General features: G+C 40.9%; 1 long non-coding RNA gene across 1 annotated transcript in view; it reads right to left on the reverse strand.

The window, feature by feature from the left end:
• LOC107034169 (uncharacterized) overlaps window positions 1-23,114 on the reverse strand; it is an 88,169-nt gene that overhangs the window by 3,641 nt on the left and 61,414 nt on the right. The gene's annotated exons all lie outside the window — the stretch shown is intronic.

A 23,114-nucleotide genomic window follows, 5' to 3' on the forward strand; every position in this document is an offset into this window, starting at 1 on the left:
TTTGAAAAATATTAAAGAAGAAACTATGATATGACTTTAAGATTCTTCCCCTTAAGTGTTTAGAATGTTGTCTTAGTGGTGTTTTCTGTGACCCAAAGAGCCACACTGTTACTTAATTTTAAATTCTGAATGATCTGCACGTTTGAATTACAGGGCTTACAAAGCAGCCTGCGGACCATAGATTAAAACGAAAATATAAACCTACCACAACCCAACCAGAGATGCTGTCCTCAAAGTCACCTACAGACACCTTTTAAGACATAAATAAACGCTTTTATTAAAACAAGGAAGCATGTAGGGAACATAACTTGACCTTTGTGTCTGGAAATACAAATTGTAGATACAGTTTCACGAATACCTGTGTTGATAGAAGTAACATCACAAAAATAGTACAGATGTTGTGTGTGTGTATACGTGCACAAACCAACATACATCTAGATAGGTATTTTACTTCTGAGTCCATCTATATACATGTTTGTGTGTATATGTGTGTTTGTGTGTTGTGTGGGCATATTCATATAATTTTGCAAAAAAAATTTATTTGTCAAATCACTTCTTACTTTGATAGATTCTTAAGCAAATTTACACTCCCTGAACACAAATTAGCTAAATCAGAAAAACATAACATAGACTAGGTGCATGATGTGTGGAAGAGAAAAACAATGTACATTTTAAAATACTGCTTCTCGCTGCTTTCCCCCCCTTGTATTATTTATACACAGTTAATATATATACACTTTCTTATACATATGTAGATTGATACAAAATATGTTTGCTCTTAAAAAAGATCCCTAGGTGACTTACTAATTCACTTTTCCAATTCATCTGATTGAATTGTGTATGTTTATATCAATTTCTTTCTTACATTTAGTCCTAGTATTTGCTACAGTAAATACATGTAACAATACATCTATGTAAAATTGGTCATTCTACTTTTATTCCCAAGCATATATGCATCTTTCTCTAACAATTGGAACACAAAAAATTCAACCATTCAGAACTTAGTCTCATCACCTGTGATCACACATATGCACACAATTGTTTACTGTAGCAAATACTAGAACTAAATGTAAGAGAGAAGTTGATATAAACATTTATAATTAAATTAGATGTTAATTGAAAAAGTGAATGAGTAAGTTTCCTATGGTTAGTAATTAATAAAAATAAATACATAATATTCAATAACAAGAATGTAACAAAGGCATGGCATTTGAATCAGGGTATTTAAAACTGGGAAGGGAAAAAAAAAGGAAGGATTTTTAAAATATACAAACTAAACTGTGTATGACTTTGGTCAAGAGCCTCCTTCAGTTCTGGAACCTCTTCCACTCAGATAAGCCCACTTCTGCTGGTCTTCTTTTTCCTTCTAGAAGCTGAAACAGTTGTCTTAAATCAATGTCTCCAAGATTTTCAAAGTTATTCTAGGGCCTTCATGCCATTAGGACAGCACAGACACCCATTTTAATTTCTACGTCTCTTTTTTTATTGTGGTAGTAACACTTACCATGAGATCCACTCTTAAAAATGTTTAAGTGTACAATACAGTATTGTTAACTGTAGGCAACAACTTTGTATAGATCTTATTAATCTTGCATAACTGAAATCTTACACCCATTGACTAGCAACACCACACTTCCCCCTAACTCCTGGCGAGAGTTAGACCCTGAGTTAGACTACTTGAGATACCTCATATAGCAGGACTCATGCAGTATTTGTCCTTCTGTAATCGGTTTATTTCACTTAGCATGTGCCCGCAAGTTTCATCCAGCTTGTTGCATAAGGCAGGATGTCCTTCTTTCTGAGGCTGAATAATTTTCCAGTGTATTTATATTATCACATTCTCTGTGTCCATTCATCCACTGATGGACAATTGAGGCTGTTTCCACCACTTGGCCATTGTCAATAACTAAAACTGAATTAAATATTTAAATGCATGTTGCCCAAGACCCTTCTAGAGGGTATCTTTTTTTGTTGTTTGCTTTTAGAGAAGTCTGTGCATTTAATCGGCCCAGCAGGCTACTTGAGAGGGATAGAAGGGAGTGAGTGTGTGGCCCCGATGCCAGGCTGTCTGTGCTTCAGGAGCCTGCAGGTGATGGGGAACTCGCCCAGGCAGTTGTGGATCATCTCCTGATTTCCACCTGGCTGAATGTCTTCCATTGTAGGTACACGTGGGATGATCACATCCTGCAGGTGCATCTTCATCACCTCTGGCTTCTCCAGGGCTAGTGCTTCTTTCCTGGCCTTGGGCAGGCCCTTCAGCAGGAAGTGCTCCTTTTCATAACGGTTGGGTTCAGCCACCGTCTGGTGCCAGGTGCTGGCAGCTGCACCAGCTCACCAGCTGCCCGGAGGACACGCCCCGCAGCCGGTGGCGTCCGCGTCGCGGTAGGTGAACTTGCAGGGGGTCTGCTGCTTTTCCTGCTCCGCTTTCATCATCTTGCGGTTGTTCAGAAAGCTTTTTTCTTTATTTCCATTGCATTTACTACTAGTATTTAAAAAGATTGGAAAAAACTCATTCCAAGTCGTCCAATGGCTGTCATCCCTCTCTCTTGCCCACACAACTCCAGACCCATTTACTCTGGGCCAGTTCAAAACTGGACTTGTTTACTGTTTCACAGACAGCAACCAACGCAGGGGGCAAAGTTACTATCTGGATTCCACCCAAAGGTTGGCCAGGTAGAGAGTCACAGAATTCAAACAAAAGGGCTGGTGGCCTCACAATGATGTAGTCTAAGTAAACAGGCCAGAAAGGATATAGAATACGGAACATCTCACCAGCTTGAGCCAAACCCAGAGTAACAGATACCGGGAGAAGGATGAAAGACCAGGGAAGCACTTTTCCTCTGGAAAGTTTCACAATTCTCCCACGTTGGGAGGTGGGGGAAGTCCAGAAGACGCCAAGAGCCTCACTCATTTTGGCAGAAAAACTTACCTCCAATGTTGGTAAGTCACAAAAATGCCACAGGCACCAAGAAAGTCTAGGAGAGGATGCACAGCTAAGAATGAGATGTGTGTGAATTATATTTTCATTCAGGCTACTAAACACTATTAGGCACTGAGTTGCTTTTGACTGTTTTTCAACTTAATATTGGTTTACATATAAACATGTCTGGTTCAACTTAGAAACAAATCACTAACATTATAAATACAGGCAATTTGATTTTTTAAACTCCAAATACACTTGCTAACATTAGATCGTGAAAGCAAGTTGTTTTTGTCACAATAAATAATGTCATTTCAACCTACCTTTAAATTACACTCAATATCTAAACTACACATGAAATAATCCCAAGTCTTATTTTGTCATCAAAACATGATTTTTCTTCTGAATATAATTTAGAGTAAATTTTAAGAAGCTTTTGGATAAATGGAAAAGAATTGAAATTTGCATTTTTATATAATTTATTCAAGCAACAAATCCTTCATGGGTATCTGCTATGGGCCAGGGCAATTTTCTAGATTCTCGGGGTCCAGCAATGAACAAAACAAAAATTATGTTTACATGGACCTTACTTTTTATTATGTATGTGAACATGTGTGCGCTGGTGGAAGAGACAAAATTCAAAAATTAAAAAGCAAAGTCTATACTTCAATTAAAAAAAAGAAAAGTCTAGTGTATATTAGAAAATGATAAGTGCTGTGGAGAAAAATGAAGTTGGTAAAGGAGACAGAATTTCAGGAAAGGGGAATAATTTTAAATATGCTTATCACGAAAGATTTTACATCTAGGTGATATCTGAGCAAAGACTCGAAGGAGGTACAAAAGCAAATCGTGAACATATCTGGGGAAAGCACACGGCAGGCAGAGGAAACAGTAAGTGCAAAGACCCTGAGGAGGGAGTAAGTCTGGAAATGTTAGGAACTGCAACAAGTCTAGTGTGGCTGAAAGAGACGGAGCCTGGAGTAGGGCAGTAGGAGCTGATTTCAGTAAGCCCAGAGTCAACTCATAAGAGCCTTGTGAGCCAATACAAGGAAGTTGGCTTTTATGCTGAGAGTTTGAGCAAAAGAATTCCATTATCTGACTTATTTTAAAAGGGTCAGTCTGGAAGCCTTGGAGTACATTGTGAGGAGGCAAAGTGAGAAGCAGGGAGGCTGGTAAGAAGAAATAATAATGACTTACAGGCCATGGTGGTGGCCATGGAGGTCATGAGAAGTGGTCCTAGTTTGAGTGTGTGTATAAGGCAGGCTCATGAAGATGTGCTGATGGACAGGATGTTGGGCTTTAAAGAAAGAGGAATGGAGAATGGCTCCAAGGTTTTTTGTGGCCAGGATAGAGCTGCCTGAACTGCGTTAGGAAAGGCTGCAGTTCGAGCAGATTTTGGAGAAAGGATCAGGACATGTTGAGTCTGACATGTCTATTAAGGAAGATGGTTGGAGGGGGAGAGTATAGCTCAGTGGTAGAGCACATGCTTAGCATGCACAAGGTCCTGGGTTCAAACCCCAGTACCCCCTCCAAACATAACCAAATAAATAAATCTAATAACCTCCCCTCTCAAAAAAAAAAAAAGAAAGAAAAAGAAAAGAAAAGGAAGATGGTTGGGTATTAGAGTTTAGAACTCAGGGAAGAAGTCTAGGCTGAACCTATAAAACATATATTAATTACTGAAGATAATATAAGAGCAAATCCTAGTATATACTATGTAATTATTACATAATACTTAAAGATAAAAATTAAATTATTTAACAGAACTATTTCTTAAGCATTTACTATCTACACATTATAATTTTTTAATTCTAAGGAATGTTGTGAGTTTATATATCACTGTGAAAGTGACAGTATTTAAGCTGGCAGAACAGAGTACCTTGCCCTGGGACATGCCATCACCTGAAGGACAGGGGCCACTGGAACCCTTAAGACACACCCAAACAAGTTGTGGTTATCTAGGAGAGCTTTCTAGAGAAAGTGATGCTGGAGTCAGGATTTGAAGGACTACTATGCATAGGATATTCTTGGCAAAGGAAATAGCATATACAAATGCATAAGTGTGAAGTTCAACCATCTATGACAAAGGGATGTGGCAGGATTCAATATAGAGTTCTAGTGAAGAAGTATCAGAAAAATGTCTAAGAAGGTGAAAAAAAAAAGGAGAGGAAAGGGAAGGAAGGAAAAGAAAGGGAATGAAAGAAAGAAAGAAAGAAAAGAAAGAAAGAAAGAAGGAAAGAAAGGAAGGAAGGAAGGAAGGAAGGAAGGAAGGAAGGAAGGAAGGAAGAAGCGAAGGAAAGAAAGAAGAGAAGAGGAAAGGAAAGGAAGGGTGGGCTTACATGTTTTGTTGAGGAGTTTAGACTTTATTTTTAAGGTGATAAAAGGCCACTGAAGGTTTTATAGAGCAGATTGGCATGAAAAGGTTTTTAAAATAATATATGATGGTGAGAAGAGAAACAATGGAAAAGAAATGCGGAAGGCAAGCTAGGGGCAGATGGATGCATTAGGAGGCAATCTACTTGACAAATAATGAGAGCAGAACTGTGCAGATGGTGAAGAAGTGGTGAATTTAGGAACCCTATGAAGGAGAACTGATATAAATTAGTGACTGGCTGGGTGGAAAGAGCTGGAGAGGGCTAGGATGACACCCAGGTGTCTGCCGGGGTTATTTACGGAGACAGCGGCTATCACCGGGTCAGACAACACATCGGGAGGAGCAGGTTTGTGATGAGTCCTGATTTGGAGCTGAGATGACTGTGAAACTGTAATCAACATGTCTAGCAAGTAGTGGACGGTAAGGGGAGAGCTCAGGAAAGAGGAAAAACTAGGGTCGCAGCAAGTAACAGGTGGCTAATGCCAAAGGGTAATTGAAAAGGTGTTAATGAAGGAACTATTTACAAAGGATGAGCAGAGCTAGACAACTAACTAGGGATTTACTGTATGGGTAAGAGCTGTAAGAGAGGGTCATCTGAAAGGCGCTGTGATCTTTGGGAACTGGGCAATGCCACATTCCCCCTGTTCAAGGCCGCCCACAAATCTCCGATGGGCTGCTTAGAATTATGGCAGTTGACTCTATGAGATACACTTACTCAGGAGAGGGGACTCAGTCAACTCTAATAGCTGGTCCCTTGCAACAACCTAGGGAGACTGCCCTGTTAACAACACTGAAACCAATTGTCCTTGCATTAAGACATCATTACATTTCCAAGTAACACTGATTAAACACTGTTTATATAATCCTAACTTCCTAATAACCAATGCAATTAGTTAAACCTGCATTCTATTAAAATTAGAGGGAAATATAGAGATCACCCACTAAAGTGTACTATTATCACATCTCTGGATGTGCACATATCTAGGAACTAACACATAAAGGGGATGATATGTGGCACTAAAAAACAAACACAGCTATAAGGCATTCACAATCACAGACACTGTGTGACTGGAATGAAAATAAATCCATATGACTTTTTGTTTTAATTAAAGTACAGTCAATTACAATGTGTCAATCTCTGGTATACAGCACAAAGTCCCAGTCATGCATATACATACATATATTTGTTTTAATAATTTTTTCCATTAAAGGTTATTACAAGACATTGAACATAGTTCCCTGTGCTATACAAAAGAAACTTTTTAAAATCTACTTCTAGATATGACTTTTAAAGATAAAATAGAAGATTTGAAACCATTTCATACGTTCCTGTTCTTAATCCATGAAGAAAAATTTGAGAAGCATTATTTCCACTTCTCTCTTTGGACTCGATATTGGAGTCCACAAATCCAACTCTGTCAATTTAAAATTTGCATGACCTGGGGCGAATTATTAAAATTTTCAGAGCCTTGGATGTCTCATTTGTCCCACGACGATAATACCTAACACGAGCGTTGTTATGAGGATGAAATGAAATTATTTATGTTAAACACCCAGCATAGTGCTTGGCAACATGGTGTCTAAATGTACACTCTTTGCATTATCAGCAATCTTTCCACTAGAGATGTGGTTGCAGGGTGTGTCTGATTTGCCCAATGCCACAATTAGTTTGTGAACGAGGACCAAGAAAGGGTAGGATTGAGCATCTGCTATATGACTGTCACTGGGCTTGGAACATACATCATGCCATTTAATCCATACAAAAGCCCTTGTGCATTAGACTAGAGCTCACTTCCTAGCTCCCATTCCAGGGGCTTTCTGCCCCAGCACGCTGATTCTCTGTGGTCTGGATCCTCTGCTTGCTCATCATATAGTTGCATCAGCTTGCAGTGACAGAGAAGCCCGTAGAGACATTCACATCGAATTTGCCCTCTTGCTGCAGCCTCTCTCCTGCTTACCATGCTGACAGTCGACGGCGAAATCATTTGTGGATGCGATTCTGGAGAAGCAGAACAGAGCAGCTGGCAGGCCAGGGTCAGAAAGGCACTCAGATTCAAATGATTTTAGAATATTGGAATCGGCCTTGAAAATCTTTCTACCTTCCAGCTTCTTTCCTAGAGAGAATAATTTAGGATGGTCCCAGATGATTTCTCACTGTTCTTAACTGAGAATATCATATGCTTATGCAGTTGCTAACTTGGAAAACACTAGCAGCAAAGGAGTGAGACATGGTATGTGGCAGTGTTTCCCTCAGCATTCTCCAGAAATGAGTCTGACACACTTCTGGCTCAGAAGCCCTGGCCAAGGGATTGCAGTCATGGCTGGCATCATCCATCTGTGGACAACATGCTAAAAATCCTTTCTGCCAACAGATAGGCTAGCCTACATGGGATGGTGTCTTTACACTAAGGGAAAATGGTCTTCTTTCAAGGTTATTCCATTATACCCCTTCTTGCCCCGCCAGGACCACTTTGATTAATTTATTTTAAGTCGGTTTTGCTGACACTGCTGCTGAGGAAGGACACGCAAATCATGAAGAGAGACATTCAGGGAAACATACACCTGTCTGAACCAGGCAAACAACGCAATGTAAGTTCACCTTGCCATGTGTCTGCCCTTGACCAAAGTGACAAATCATTTCTGGACAAAGAATGGGCAGAGAGGAAGAAGAGGGAAAGGATAAAGCTTAGCAAGTTTTTACCTAACATTCTTATTTTAGAGGTTTCAATAAATCAAGGGTTCATGAATTGTATCCAGAATTCTTGCAAATGGAAGAAATAGAGGGTTGGTCCAAGTGTTTCAGAGTTCTAAGTATGGCAAGTTTTCTACAAAGAGCAATGGACTTAAGGAGTCCTCAGCTCTGTTTAGTAACACTGTTGACTGACAGTCACAGAAGTCTCGTTAGTAAGATTCTGCAGGATTAATGGTGCCTAAAGCAAAATATTGTTTGTCATCAATGCCATTTATGAGTTGTTAATTATTATTATTAATTTTAATAATAATAAATCCATCCTAAGGAAGATTTTTAATGTAGTTCTATTTTTTAAATTTTTATTTGTTTTAGTTTTTATTTGGGAGGGGTAATTAGGTTCATATATTTATTTACTTAATGGAGGTGCTGAGGATTGAACCCAGGACCTTGTGCATGCTAAGCATGCACTCTACCACTTGAGCTATACCCTCCCCCCCATCCTAAATAAGATTGTTAACAGCTTTTGACAGGAACACAATCAGACAGCTAATAGGCTAAAATGCTAAAACTTAAACTAGGTCTTCTAACTTTTGGTCTTGGGGTAAGGGTTACCTTCGTGACACCCCATTGCCTCCTCCTTTTCACTGCACTCCTGCTGTATCTCAGCAATTTGCAAAAGAAGTTGCGCTTTCAGATCGCAAGTAGGCATGGCTAAGTGTGCCAGTGTCTTAGAGAAGCACGGTCGTGGAGTTAAGTTTTCCTCTCACCGTCCCCGCTGTGTCTGCTTCTGGCCAGAATGGCGTTAGCCGTCAGCTGCTTTGGTTCCGTAGGTTAGAGTATGAGAAAACAGTATGAAAGCAGAGGTACTTTAGTCCAAATAAGCACTGGATAAATAGTGCTTATTAAATTAAAAGGCAAACAGACAGACCGTGACCTGGATTTGGGTCCAGCAGAACTGGGATAAAATTCGAGTCTCATCACCAACTAACTGTGCGATCTGAGGCCAAGAAATTTAATTTCCCTGAGCCAGAGTTTTACTTTCTATAAATAAGGATAATAATAGCACCAAGCCCATCCCAAGATTGCGCTGACAATAAAATAATGTAATCATATGAATGCCTTTGTCGTCCTAAAGAATTATAAAATGATTAGCCATTAGCTGTTATAGTCGATATTAAAATGCTAAAATGTTTCTGCTCAATCTGCTGTCAACTCTGTTCTAATTGCTCAGCCAAAACTGCACCCTCAGCTCCGTTCTTTCCTTCCTTCCTGTTTCATACCTTAATCACGGTCAGTTAGTCTACATTCAAAATATGTACAGGATCAGAGCACTTCACACCAGTCTACTTCCACCTGGTTCAAAACACCATCCTCTCTCGTCTGGACTTCAGCAGAAGCCTCCTTCTAACAGGTCTCTGCCCCCACCTCTGCTTCTTCCCCTCCCTCCTCCTCTTCCCCTCCCCCACCCCCAATTTTTCCAGCATGAAAGCCAGGGAGATTCCTTTCACTACATGTCATGACACTCCTTTGCTCATAGCCTTCCAGGATCTTGCCATATGACTGAGAATAGAAGCTGAAATACTTACAACAGCCTCTGAGGTCCTTTTAGTTCTTTACGGCTGCCTTGCTAACGAATCAGAACATATATATCGACACAATCCGCGGTCTCTGAAGACTAAGAGACAATGAAACCATTCACCTCCAGCTTTCACCTCCCACAGGGCTTAGACAGAGTCAAGCCAGTTTCCTATGTGCTATTATTTCTTTGCTAGTTTGCAAGATGCAGCTTTGAACCAGGCTCTCAAAGTTCTAGAAACCAACCTTTCAACACAGGCGACATCTGGTACCCATATGGACCCCACCCAGGCTCAGGGGAACCACCTTACAGTCCAGTCAAGGGAAAGAGCACAGCAGACTTCTGGTGTAAGCCCCAAAGAGACCAAGCCACAGTGTCAGGCCTCTGTGTCCAGGTGCGTGGTATTCCCTTGGCCTGGACTGCTATTTCTCATTTGTCACTGGTCAAAACCCTACCCTCCAGTCAAGGCTGACCTTATACAACACTGCCTTCCTGGGTCCTTAACCAATCTATCCAATCTTCCTCTGCCCCACCAAAGCTTCTCCTCCTCACTTAACTTATAAGTCATTTTCCCCATCTTAAACCACTGAGCAAATCTGGTGAGTACTGATAGATTGTCACTTCCTTGAAGACAAAATGAGTAACAGTAGCTCATTATAACATTAATTCTCAAGGCCAGGAGGGAAAAGATCCTTCAGAATTTCGTGGGGATTAAAGGGTGATGGGAGAAGACAGCAGGGTAAAACGTCCTCTCAGAGAGCTTTTTGCTCTCCGTTCCCCACCACTCCTAGCCTCACGCCAGTGCACTGACTATATTAGGATGTCGGAAGTTGTAGACTGGACCAGTAACTCCTTAGAGCAGGGCGGGTCAGGAAGAGTCGTCCAGCAGAATCATCCAGGGTAAATTTTAAATATCTGGATTCCTGAGCTACTAATCTGGAAGTCCCTAGAAATTCATTATCAAGTATAAATTAAGATTAAGACTGAGTAAGATTAAGACTGAAGTCCTGAGCCTGGATTTAGGTATAGGATTCAGCACCAAATAATCAGCAAAGTTTGGCAATAACTGACTTAGGAGTGAATTTAATAGGTTTTTGAGGGGAAATGGGGACTGTAAATGATAGGGGGAAAATAAATATAAGGGAAAGGAGATGTAGAGAGTCATCAGTATGACCAGCATGGCACAACAGAGGAGACCTAGATACAGGATACCGCTTTCCAGTTGAAGGTCATCTGATTTTCTTTGGGAGGTGGGGAAAAATTTAGTTTCTGCTTAGGTGACCACAGGGAATGAATACATGGGCCGAAGATTACAGAGTCCTTTCCTATGGAAATTATATTTCTCAGTGTACGTTAATAAATCAACATGCTAGTAACTTTAAATAAGTCTATGTAGGCTTGTTTACTGTGAGTCTGTTCTAAGAGACACATCTGTTATCATTATGTTACAAAATTAAGTTTCTGAATCTGCAAACCTCCAGGCCTTGAAAGAGAGGACCAGGCAGAGGTTCATCCCATTAAAAGCCCACACATCAGTAGCTGGTGGAAGCCCCTAAGTACCCTAACATCATTTACTCATTAACATATAATTAATACATGAAGAATGAACAATAGGGAAGAGCTGGGAACTTAGATACAGGTCTTGACACTGTGACCAATTTGCTTTGTAATATTGGTCACTAGTAAGTACTACATAGATGCTCAACTGCCATGTGCCAGGTATGGTCCTTGACATCTTATATACATCATTTTGTTTAATTATCCCACAAACCCTGAAAAAGAGTTACCATTAGATACCTACACACCTTAGCAATTCTCTCCTTTGTACTTAGAAGGACAGCCCAAATTTGATTTCAGGTTCTCGATGCCTGGAATGTATGCAAAATGACTGGAGCTTTGGCAGCTGCCTTGGGTTCTAATGTGACTTTAAGGAAGGAAATCCCTTGCTAAAGACGCAGAATAGAAATAACCTGGTTCCTGATACTAGAAGACACTATACATTCCCTGAATGGTGTCCCTCTGTAATTCTTTCACAGAAGGAAGAAATAAACCACTATAATTTGGGGTTTTCTTTTTATGCTGCCAAGCATAATCCAAAGTGCTACAAAACTGGATTCTCGTTTTTGATTTAGGAAACCAGGTACAGGAAGGTTATGTAATTTACCTGACATTACACTGCTAGTGAGTACCGAGCAGAAATTATTCACAAGGCAATATAATTCTAAGGCCAATGTTCTTGAGTTTATATTATAGGATCTCAAAAAAAAAAGAAGACATTTTTGCTTTCATGTTTGGTATAGAAAAGGCGAACTAGCACCTCTTACCCTTTTTTACATGTCAGGCATCGCGCTAAGCATTGTCAGATATGTTACCTTGTTTGTCCTTTTAAGCTTGGGTTTCTCTATATCTAAAAACTAGGCGATATAAGTAAATTATTTCTTCTTTCCACTTCAATATATCAAAACCAAAGGCCTTATCCCACAGTCTAGCAGGCAACACTGCCAGTCTACTGCCAAGGGGTGACTGAGGTCTCTTCTGCACGTCAGATAGCTCCACCAGAGAAAATGACCTCTTCATCTGTGATAAACACGCATACACGAGATTCAAGCCAAGCTTGCTCTTGTCCTCAGCTTCCCTTTCAAAGTCACTCCCATACTGCGGAAGCAGATTTAGGAACTTAAGACCTATCGGAAACAGGACAGAAGAAAATAGAAACAAATAACTCCCCTGCCAGAGGAAAGAGATGAACAATGAGAGAGAAAAGCCCTTTCTCCAAAGCAGCAACTTCACATCACAAGGTTAAATAAAGAAGAGAGGTGCCGCAGACACATGTGCCTAGACCACATACAGACAGAGCAAGTGAAAACCGAAACTAAGGTGGAGGGTATAGCTCAATGCCTAGCATGCACGAGGTCCTGGGTTCAATCCCCAGTCCCTCCATTTAAAAAAAAAAAAACACCTGAAATTAAAGAATTATGAAAATACCAAAGAATACTCTATATTTAAGTACAATTGAAGTGTTAAATGTAAACTTAATTAATTAACTTACTGAAATCTTAAAAAAGGAAGAAAAATGATTATTTAAGCTTGGGATAAAAAAACAGACTTTCTAAGCAGAGCTGCAAGGAAAAGATCCCAAAGGAGAAAAATCAAAATACTTGGTTACTTTAAAAAATTAAAAGAAATACAAATGACAAATAGGAAAATGCTGAATTTTATGAAAAATAGAAGAATTGTACATTACAATGATAAATGATCATTTCTAACCCACTAAGCCAACGTATTTAAATGAGAACACTCAATGTTAGGCAAAAGACAATTAAACAGGTCCCAGCTGAAGGTGGGGAAATAAAATATATAGCTTCTCTAAAAAGAATTTTGGCAATAACTGACTATTGACCCAAGAATTCAGACCAAAACTGATCTACAAATATTTTCATTTTTTCAAATATTTTGTCAAGCATGACCTTTGACTCTTTCTTGAAATAAAAACCACTCTTAAATTATGAATATTTACTTCCACTGAAAAGCTTTATTTAACAAAACACAAAACCAGCTCTGTAGATGTTCAGAAATGATTTGGTAATGCTAGATTTATCACAAGAGACCTAAAGTTTCCCAAAAGGACTACCTGGAAGTACTCTAAAATACCTCAGAATGTGAATGTTTTAGCATGATGACTAAGACAAGAATCCCACTCTTTCATTCACTCATCCTTTCAACAAATGGTTTTTGATTATCTACTGTGTGTGAGGCATGGTGCTCAGCACTAAGGATGCAATGGTGAACAGAAAACATATGCAGGTACCACCCTTACGGACCTAGTACAGTGATACAGATAAATTAATCAAATAATTACACAAACTGATGGGGAAATTGCAATTCTAGAGATATCCATGCCTTGAGTGAGGTTACATGGCACTTAGAGAACAGATAATAGAGAAATGAGGCAATGACAAACTCTTACTGTATCAAGTGTGTAATAGAAACTTTTCATTCACAAATTTGACAGTCGTGATTTCAACTATTCCCAGACACACGTGAAGTTCTCCGATATTTAGCTAATGAATGAGGCCACCTCACTATGGCTTCTTATTTTCTCTTCATGACTTTGGAAATTTGTGAAAATCTCTCAGTTCATCCGTTATGAATCACAAAGGTCTATCCTATGGTTAGTATTTCTCCCAGGATTGGAACTCTCTGAAAGTTAAGGCTTTAAAGAACCTACTGTCTTTAATGGCCAGGAAGTCAGAATCTGCCTCATTCACAACTGTACCTTCCCTCTACACCCACCGCCTACCATATCATAGGTGCCTCATACATGCTTCTTTATTGATGGAGCTACTTGCATGGTCGATTTAGAAGAGCCCCAAGGAGGCTCTAAAAAAGTGACTTACAGTCCTGTCAGAATTAGCTGGTGGTATTAAAAAAGGATTTTTTTTTTTTAGAAAAGAAGGAAAGAAGTCAGGTCTATGTGCACTAACCCATATAAGTATGGAACCAGACTCTCTAGGGGCGAAACTCAAAGATTCTGTGTTTGTCACAGGAGCTGGGTGATTGTGATGCAGTCTATTGGAAATCTGTGTAAAAGAACATTTTGGGCAGTTTAAGGATTACTGAATATTACTCTTCTTTTATTTTTTTTCCCATTGACCTTAGCACTGTAAGGAGATGGATAGAATACCATTAAATATGACACTAAGGATGTAACAAGGTAGAGAAATGCCCCTATATGAATGCCAGAAATATGTAGAAAAGGAAGTAGGAAAGAATCTGTTTGTTTATAAGAAAGGCTATACACACTTCATTTTTCAAAAATAGAAAGATAGCTATTATCAAACTTCATATGCCATTTACTTCCCCAATAATCAAATCACAAAGTATATATTGAATGACAATAAGGTTCCCTACCTCTGCTAGGAGTGGGCAATCTGATTTTATAATATTTGCACCTTGCATCCTGGGGGCATTTAAATAGGGATGTGAATACTTATACAAACATCAGACTGAGAAAACAGTATATAACAGGAAAGGGGGACAGCAGAAAAGCTCTTGGGTTCTTTGAGTATTTGTTATAATGAGCTCTGATGATGCTGAGTGATCTACAAACATCTCATTTAAAGATTTGATTATAACCACGTTAGAGATGAGGAAACCAAGCTGTTAAAAGTGGATTGAATCCCAAGACTTTCATTCCTAAGTCTATGCTCTTTTCTCCAGTAGACCTATAACTAGGATGGCATCCCCTGGTTTTCCTCGGGACAGGCCCAATTTATGCCCATTGTCTCAGCAAATCTTTGATGGCATCCACTTCCACTCTCAAAGTCTCCCAGTTTGGGTGAGAATTATGTGGTCTCTACATATGCCTACATATAGCTCTAAGTAGACTAAAGACACCGAAGATGGGCTAGATTGGCTGGACCTCTACTGGACATACTTTGGAGTCAGACAAATGAACATTCTCATCCCTGAGCATCCACTGAGCAGCAATGCCATGTGTGAGACGGTTACCTAAACTGGAACCTTGGGCCAGTTACTTCACCTCCTCAGTTTCGTCAACCACAAAATGGAAATAATGCCCCCACAGGACTGTGGTGAGAACTGAAATTTCAGGGAAAATGTTTGCATGGCACAAAATAGAAAGTAAAGAAAGAAAAGGGGTTCTCTCCAAGACTCAGCAGGGACAGTTTCCCAACTGTCGGTTGACCTTAAGTAACGGAATGAGACCGTACTCCTGAAAAGGGACGTGGATAGCCATTCAAACGTAACACGCCGAATGCCTCGTGGGAATGCATTTTCACTTCAAATCACTGTGTTGTTCAACATGTCAGGGTTATGGTTTCTTTCCCGAGAACTAGTATTTGACCTGAAGACGACACGTGCACAAGGCCTTCTCTTTACTCAGTGGAAAGTAACACAGTTCATACTGTCCAATGTTACCTCGCTGCAGCTCTTCTGTGATTTGTTTTGGGATTATAAAAATATCAGATCCCTCAGTTGTAGCCTTTCTGCAACCTGTCAGTTCACATTACCCGAGAGATGACATCTACCCGTCTAATGACTGCAAGTTTTGCGGCCTACCAGTGAGCATATAAAAGCCGGCAAAAAAAAAAAAAAAAAAAAAAGGCATGTGCTAGGGACTGTTTGTTTGGTTTATTTTTCTTTCCAAATGATTGTCACTTTAGATATTACTGAAGCTGGCATATGAGAAATGTCACCTTAGGTCTCAGCCTTTCACACTTTTTCCCTCTCCCGGCTCCCGGCTGGCCTTTTTCTTGATCTGATTTTAACCCCTTTCTACCCTAAATGCTTGGTTTTGAGGCACTAATTGAAATGACTGTAATCTCATTCCTAGGCCAGTCGAGTGGGTGTGGGACACAAGTCAAGCCAATGAAATCCTTAAGCATCTTTCCGTATGGATAGCCCCCCTTCTCCTGCCATAGTTCTTTATCCCTTTATCCATCAGGACGCAGTCAGATACAAATCCTGGAAGTTGCCAACTCCACTTGGCTTACACTAGAAGGAAATGCATGGTCTTAACTAACAAAATGTCCAGAGTTCTGGACGATACCAGGATTGTGACTCTGGTTCTCTGAGGTTCCATCTTCCTCTCCGAGGATTTTGTCCTGAGATAAGTAGCAAGATGGCTTCAGCAGTGCCTGGTTTTACATCCAGTGCCAGGGCCCAGAGACAGAAAGGGAGTGTGTCTTCCTGGACTGCCATCTAACTAGCAGATAAGCCCTTCCTAGAGCAGGTAGCTGATTTCCCGTGTACCACATGGGTTTGAATTGTTCACATAGCAATTCCTCAGACTTTGGCCTGGGAACGGGGTTACAGTTATTTCCATTACTGAATCAAGACAAAGCATTTAGGGTAGAATGGAGTTAAAAATCAACCACATGACCTCTACTAGCCTCTTACTTTAATTCTTTAATACTATTGAAATTTACATTGTCTATGTGTTGATTTGTCTGTCAACTTACCTGTCATTTTGGACTCCATCACATTGTTGGTACATAATAGATATTTGTTGAATGATTTTTTCAATATTATCTGCAATAAAAGCCACTTCCTGATTGAAAGAATTTTTTATGATATTTGACATTCAGATGGGGACCATTACTCTTAGCTTGTGACAAGTCAAGAAAATGAGGCCCTGAGTGCATAAAGAAATAGGAAACAGTTGGATGACATATAATCAACCCCATGCTGAGGGATGTGATGCAGACTTCCCACAGAGCAGCCTTCTGAAAACGCAGTTCTGACCTTGGGGCTGGACTCAGGCAAAGTCATATATGGGAATAACGTTTGTGGCAGCTGTTACAAACACTGTAGCAGAAGCTCTCAACCTTGGGTGAGCACCCAGAACACCTGGAGGACTTGTCAAAACACTGATTGCTATGCCTCACCCCCAGGGTTTCTGTTTCAGTAGGTCTGCCATGAGGGTTGAGAATTGACATCTCTCCCCAGTAATGTGTCAGGTCACACTGATACTGCTTACTAGGGGACGTTGGGGACCACTGCTCTAAGGACCTAATGAAGGTTCACTGTAGCTGGGTAAGAGGCAGCAAAGTTGGCCAAAGAGAATCTCGCCCCTCAAGTTCAGTTAAATCAGCAAACAGAGAGAGGTAACTATGTGCCAAGCACTGAGCTATAAGTTTACAAAGTATAGGCTTACAAAGGTGAAAATACAGTTTCTTCCCTCAGAGAGCTTATAATTTAGAGAAATGGACATGTTAACAGATGTCCAGAACACACACAAAAGTATCTGTGCTATAACTATGCATGGGGTTGTATGGGAGAGCGAATGAAGGGAGATAAACTACAAGAGGGAAGGCTTCCTGGAGGAGAGGACAACTCAGCCGTCTTATTAAGTTTATGGTATAGCTTAATGTTAGAGAGAAGTGTGTGGAAGTAACCACTGTATCAACAGAATTAAGAAAGGACACGATGAGGTTTTTATGAGAGGTGGGTGCACAGAGGAAGGATCACCAGTCAGCCTAGGACTGAAAGACTTCTTGGAGAACAAAATTCTTGATTGAGCCTTGGGGAGTGAATAGGATCATTACAGGCAGGAAAGATTCCAGAGGGAACAAGTTATCAAGATATGGAAGAATTACATAGATTTAAGGAACTATCAGTCCGGTGAAGCTAGAGTATAAGTGACGTCAAGCATACATTGGAAAATGAAAACTGAATGCTGAGTAGGGACCAGATCACTCAAACGCTGTTTTCTATGTGGAGATTGTGGGGAGCAGGAGAGCGCATTTCCTACCTACAATGATCGCTAGTTACTTCGATACGGCAGATCAGCTCCATTGGACAGCGCTGTTCTGTGCCTACAGTCATCTGCTTTGGAGCCAGTGTAAAAGACACATCAGCAATTTAATGAGCCAAATGGGATGAAATGAGGGTATATGGAGGACAGTTTCACAATGTTACTATCAGCAGAATTTAGTGACTGATTAGATTTATAAAAATCAGGGAGAAAGAGTGCACATGACTCTGATTTTCGACTTGGATTGCTTGAAAGATGATGATGTCCTCAGCCACTTTAGCTGCTGACCGTTTTGATGTGGCGTGAGCCCGAAAGGGGAATGTATTATAAGCAGAGTAACAGCTAGGAGTTACTGAGTATTTACTGTGCCAGGCACTACTCTGAAAGCACTATAGTATCTCATCTCCTCCCCATGATAGCATTGATAAACTAGGTAATATTTTCATCCCCATTTTACAGATGAGGAAACCAACTTCAGAGCTTTTAACCAAGGTCACATAGCTAGTAAGTGGTAGAGATAAGATCTAAATCCAAACAGCCCAGTCCAGAGTCTGTGCTCTTAATCACTATCAACATTTCCTTGCCTTGGCTACGTTTTGTCGCACAGAACACATCCCTTCCCCCAAAGGAATATAGACAGCTTCCAAGAAGGGCTGGAAATAAGAGACAGGAAAACTTGGCAAATAACTCATCTTTTATAGCCCCCTGGTGGAGTGCGGTGATATTGCAGGAACATGGTTAGTAGTAGTTCCCAAGTTCACAGGGTTGAGTTCCAGCCACAGTGGGTCTCTTACCTTTTCTCTCTCAGTTTTATTCTTATTTTCACTCTTACTCTCTTTCTAGACACCAAATTCCTAGCAAAAGAATTCTGACTGAACTGAGATTACATGTCCAACTCTGGTTTGGCCACTGGGGGCTGGGAGAGGTACTGACAGCTGCTTGACGGAACGTCTCTGTATGTCAGAGGCATTTTATTCCTTGAGAATGAGGGTAGAGTGTATAGAGAGTCCCAGAAGTTTCTATCATCAAACATCTTTGGACTTGAAATTTAAAAAGCCTGAATTTAGATCTGTTTTACACAACTACCCTTAACAAGTCATTGGTTCCCTCTGGGTCTTGATTTCCTAAAAAATAAAGTATCCATAATAATCCTTGCCCGGCCAACTTCCAACCGAATAGAGTCATTCCTCCCCTTCTTCCTAGGAGAACTAAGACTTATCGTGCATAAGCCCTATTTTAAGTCCCTTACATTTTATTGACTTAACTCTTTCATTAACCGTATGAGGTAGGTGCTTATTTATTCTCATTTTTAAAATGGAGAAACTGAGAAACAGAGAGAAGATAAGGAAACCTTGCTCAAGTACACAGCTATAAACAATGGATCAGGGGATAGAGCTTTGGAGTCCATGTCCTCAACAACTCCTAAGATGGATGTGAAAACATCTTCAAAGCACAATTCAAACATACGAGATTGTTATTACTGTCAAGCACTGCATTTTTAATACCAGAAAACAATGATATGGTCAGAGGATCAAACCCATGAAACACGACTGTGCATTCGGATCCTTGTTTATACAAGATTTCGTACTCTGATGTTGTCCTATTTTGGTAGTTGTAGACAAAAAACATTTTCAATTTGGCTCAAATTATTCCATGGGAGTCTTTTTGTTTGGCTTTTGTAACAAATATTTTGATGCCGACATGAGAAATTGTGGGTTCACACAGTTTCATAGCTTAAAAAAATTGTGTAATTTATTGCTGCTTTGGGACCTCGGTTTCACTCAGTTCTGATTCCAGAGTAAGGTCCCATGGCAAAAGAAAAGAAAAGCATGATAAAAGTAGGGAGAGTGACTGAGTCAAGGAGCAAAGAGCCGAAGAACCATGGCAGAGGGCCAGGTTGGGAAGTGAATCTCTGCCACTTCCCAAAGCAGGCTGATCAAGACACTTTTATCTGCAGGAGAGTTACCAAACTGAGAGCAAAGGGAGGGGGTGTGTCAGGATACGGTGGCACTCCAAGAACAAAGTGTAAGCCCTGTGATACCACTGGGTGCCCAGAAGCTGGGCTGGAGATCCCCGAAGAGGGCAAGAGTGTTGACCAGAAGGTCCACCACTAATGTGATACAATAATTGTGTGCGCATCAAATTTGCTTCTTTCTTTTCTGCTTTTAACTAATTCAGTTCATCAATAACTATGAACCGAATTTAAACTACAGCTTATCTTTTTGCAGAAGTTTAGATGGCTACACTTTCAGTCAAGTGTTCACCCTGGCTTAATCAGCTGTTTCCCAGACAGAGATTCAAGGTGTAGCCAGTGTTCCCTCAGCCACAGCTGTAGTCAAAGAATATTCTAGTAGAAGAGGTCGTGGCTGGGTAGACACACTAAACTATCCAAAATTATCTCCTACCCCTGACTAATCATGCATTTATGTTAAGGTTGCAAGATAGCCCGAGGCAGATAATTTTTCTTCACAAAACTTGAGCTTTCTTTTGAAAGATCAGAGTATCTAAATGATAAAACAGAATTAAAAGGGAAACTGAGGACTAATGAAACACGTTATGATGCAGTAAAGACAACAGGTGCCATAAAAACCTGGAGAAAACGAAGCCGAATGACAAGGGTGGTAGGAGAGGGCTTCCATGAGGAACTTGGACATGACCTAGATGTGGAAGGACTGCTGGGTTTGGATAGGGATGGGTACAGGCCATTCCATGGAGGAGAAGGTGGGAAAGGGGAAGTTCTTCAATTCATAGATTCATTTATGCAGCAGGTATTAACTGAACTTTTCTTTTGTGGCAGATCCTGTGCTGCAGTGTGCAGGTGTGCAAAAGTGCCCCATACATTCTTTAAGAATGAATCGACGGAGAATCCACATAAATAGGAGAGATGTATTAGAGAACAGTAGAAGATGCAAACTTGAGATGAGGCCAATTAACATGGAGAGGCCTGAAAGCCAAGCAATGGACTTTTAGGAAACAGAAAACTATTAAAGGTGCTTAAATTAAGAAACGTCATGATGAAATTGGCATTTAAGGAAGATGAATTGAGCCAAGATGAACAGCCAGGAGATAGAGAAGCCAGCCAGAAGAATACTGTCACAGACTAGGTATGAATTATTGAGACCTGATCCACATTGTTGGCAGAGCACAAAGAGAAAAAGACTGGCATGAATGATATTCTAAAGGGAGAAGACAGGAGAGAATAAATCAGTGACACTTCTGAGGTCTTCCTGCCATAACTAGAGGTGGTAGACAGGGCAGAGACTGAGGAATCAGGAGGAAGAGTATGTTTGGACATCTTCTTAAACATGATGTGATGCCGACAGAAAGCCCCGATTGTAACTCCATTAATGACACAGTCAGGGTATTTCTCTTCTTCTTTGCTATTTTCTTTTTCCTAACTCATTTCTGGCACCTGATTTCTAGTGGAGGCAGAGAAAAGAAACATGTCTAACATCAGGCTTCTTCACATCTTCAGCGGATGACACGACTGCACTTAGAACGTCCTTGTGAAGAGGATGGCTGTCCCCAAATTGAAAAGGGTTCCTGTGTGGTGTCGAACAGCTGGCTGTGTCCTCTAGAACACACGATTCTTTCGTTGGCACATTGATTTACTAACCCAGGCTGCTTTCAGCAGAGGCCGGCACACTGAGTTAATGGCCTTGGCTGAGCAGGTGCGAGGGACGGGGAACAATGCCCAGCCACCCAGGATGGATGCCAGCCTCAGCTCACCCCGCCCCCAAGGAAGCATTTGTTAGCTGTTCACCCACACGGTAAAGTGTGCTCTGAGAGCACAGCATCAAGGACACAGATCCAGCTCAGAGCAGAAAAGTTCATGGGAGCCAACTCACTGGGGAAACAAAATAAAAAGTGTATACTCACCGCCAAAACACTGCCTTTCTTTCCCCCAAATGTTTCCAGCTCTTAGGCCTCTTTCTGTGGCCAAAGCAGAAGGCTGCGGTTCCTTCTGATCTCTGTGGCCAAACTCTCGTTTTCCCCCAGAAAGTAAGCTGCGTATCTTCACAGAGAGCGTAACCCAGACAATCTGTCCCAGAAGCAGTGTCTGCGGACAACAAGGGCTGTGCGTCGGGTCGTCCGTCCCACCCCACCCCTGCCGCCACAGTTCACTGTCAGTAGGATTTTTACCTTTTGAACAGAATAATTTTAACCCAAACAGAACTGGGAAACCATGACAGCTAGGCTGGGGTTGGCACCCAATCAGTCTGGTTTAAAGAGGGAGAATTCAACCCTCCTGATACCAGATTTTTGGATGAAGTCCCTCGAGTGGGATTTTAGGTCCATAAAGTCCAGGAAGCTTGGGGAATGATTATATGTTTCACTTTTCAGTAAATCCTCACCGAGATCCAATCTCATTGTTAGAGGGAAGTATCTCTATCCTCGAGGGTCTCTCCATCTTCAGGTGTTTCCCAGTCTTAATCTGTCTCGAGTGCATCCATTAACTGCAACTCGGCTAACAGCTCACCAAGGCCTGAAACACAAAGTCTGAACTTCACCACTTGATACCATGACAGCCCGACCCCAAACTAAATCTTTATTCCTCATCTGTCTTCTGCACATAGGCTGCATCTCACTCCCTCCCCGCACTTCCTGCTGCCTAGAAAACCCTTCCCTTTTGATTCCGAATATTTACATGCAATCTTTATTTCAAAAGCCAAGATGTGGAGATGGGAGGAGGGACAGAATCAGCATTCACTACCTGCCAGATACTGTGCTGTGAACTTTATATATTTATCTCATGTCATTCCTCCAACACCATAATGCTAGTATTTCAGAAAAGATGTAATTTTAGAAAAGATGCAAATGAGGCTCATTGAACTTAAGGAATTTTTCCTGATATCACAGCTAAGATTCAAAACCAGTCTGTCCAAAGCTTGAGCCCTCACTCTCTTCAATGCTGTTCCTTTGACTTTTACTAGCCTATGCCTAGGATCAGCCAAGTCTGCTCTCCAATCCAGCCCTGCTGGTAGTCACTGACTGCATCCTTGGGTTCCTCTTCACCACTCAGTTCCCTTCGCCACCAACAACTCCTGGAACCCAGAGCCCCCGCAGAAAGCACATTTTTGTTCATATTCCTGGTAAGTGTTTGAGAATCTTCTCTTTCTTATCAGTCCCCTCACCCAAATGAGTCCATCCTTACTTGATCCCTAGGGTGGAGCTGTTTCAGAGGCCAACCCAAGCAAGGCGCTAAACTAAAACACATCTGACCAGATTTGAAAAAAATTAATAGCCAATGAGTGTCAGCGTTGTGTGGTATCA

Source organism: Vicugna pacos, chromosome 10 (assembly GCF_048564905.1).
Source record: "Vicugna pacos chromosome 10, VicPac4, whole genome shotgun sequence".
Taxonomy (NCBI): domain Eukaryota; kingdom Metazoa; phylum Chordata; class Mammalia; order Artiodactyla; family Camelidae; genus Vicugna; species Vicugna pacos.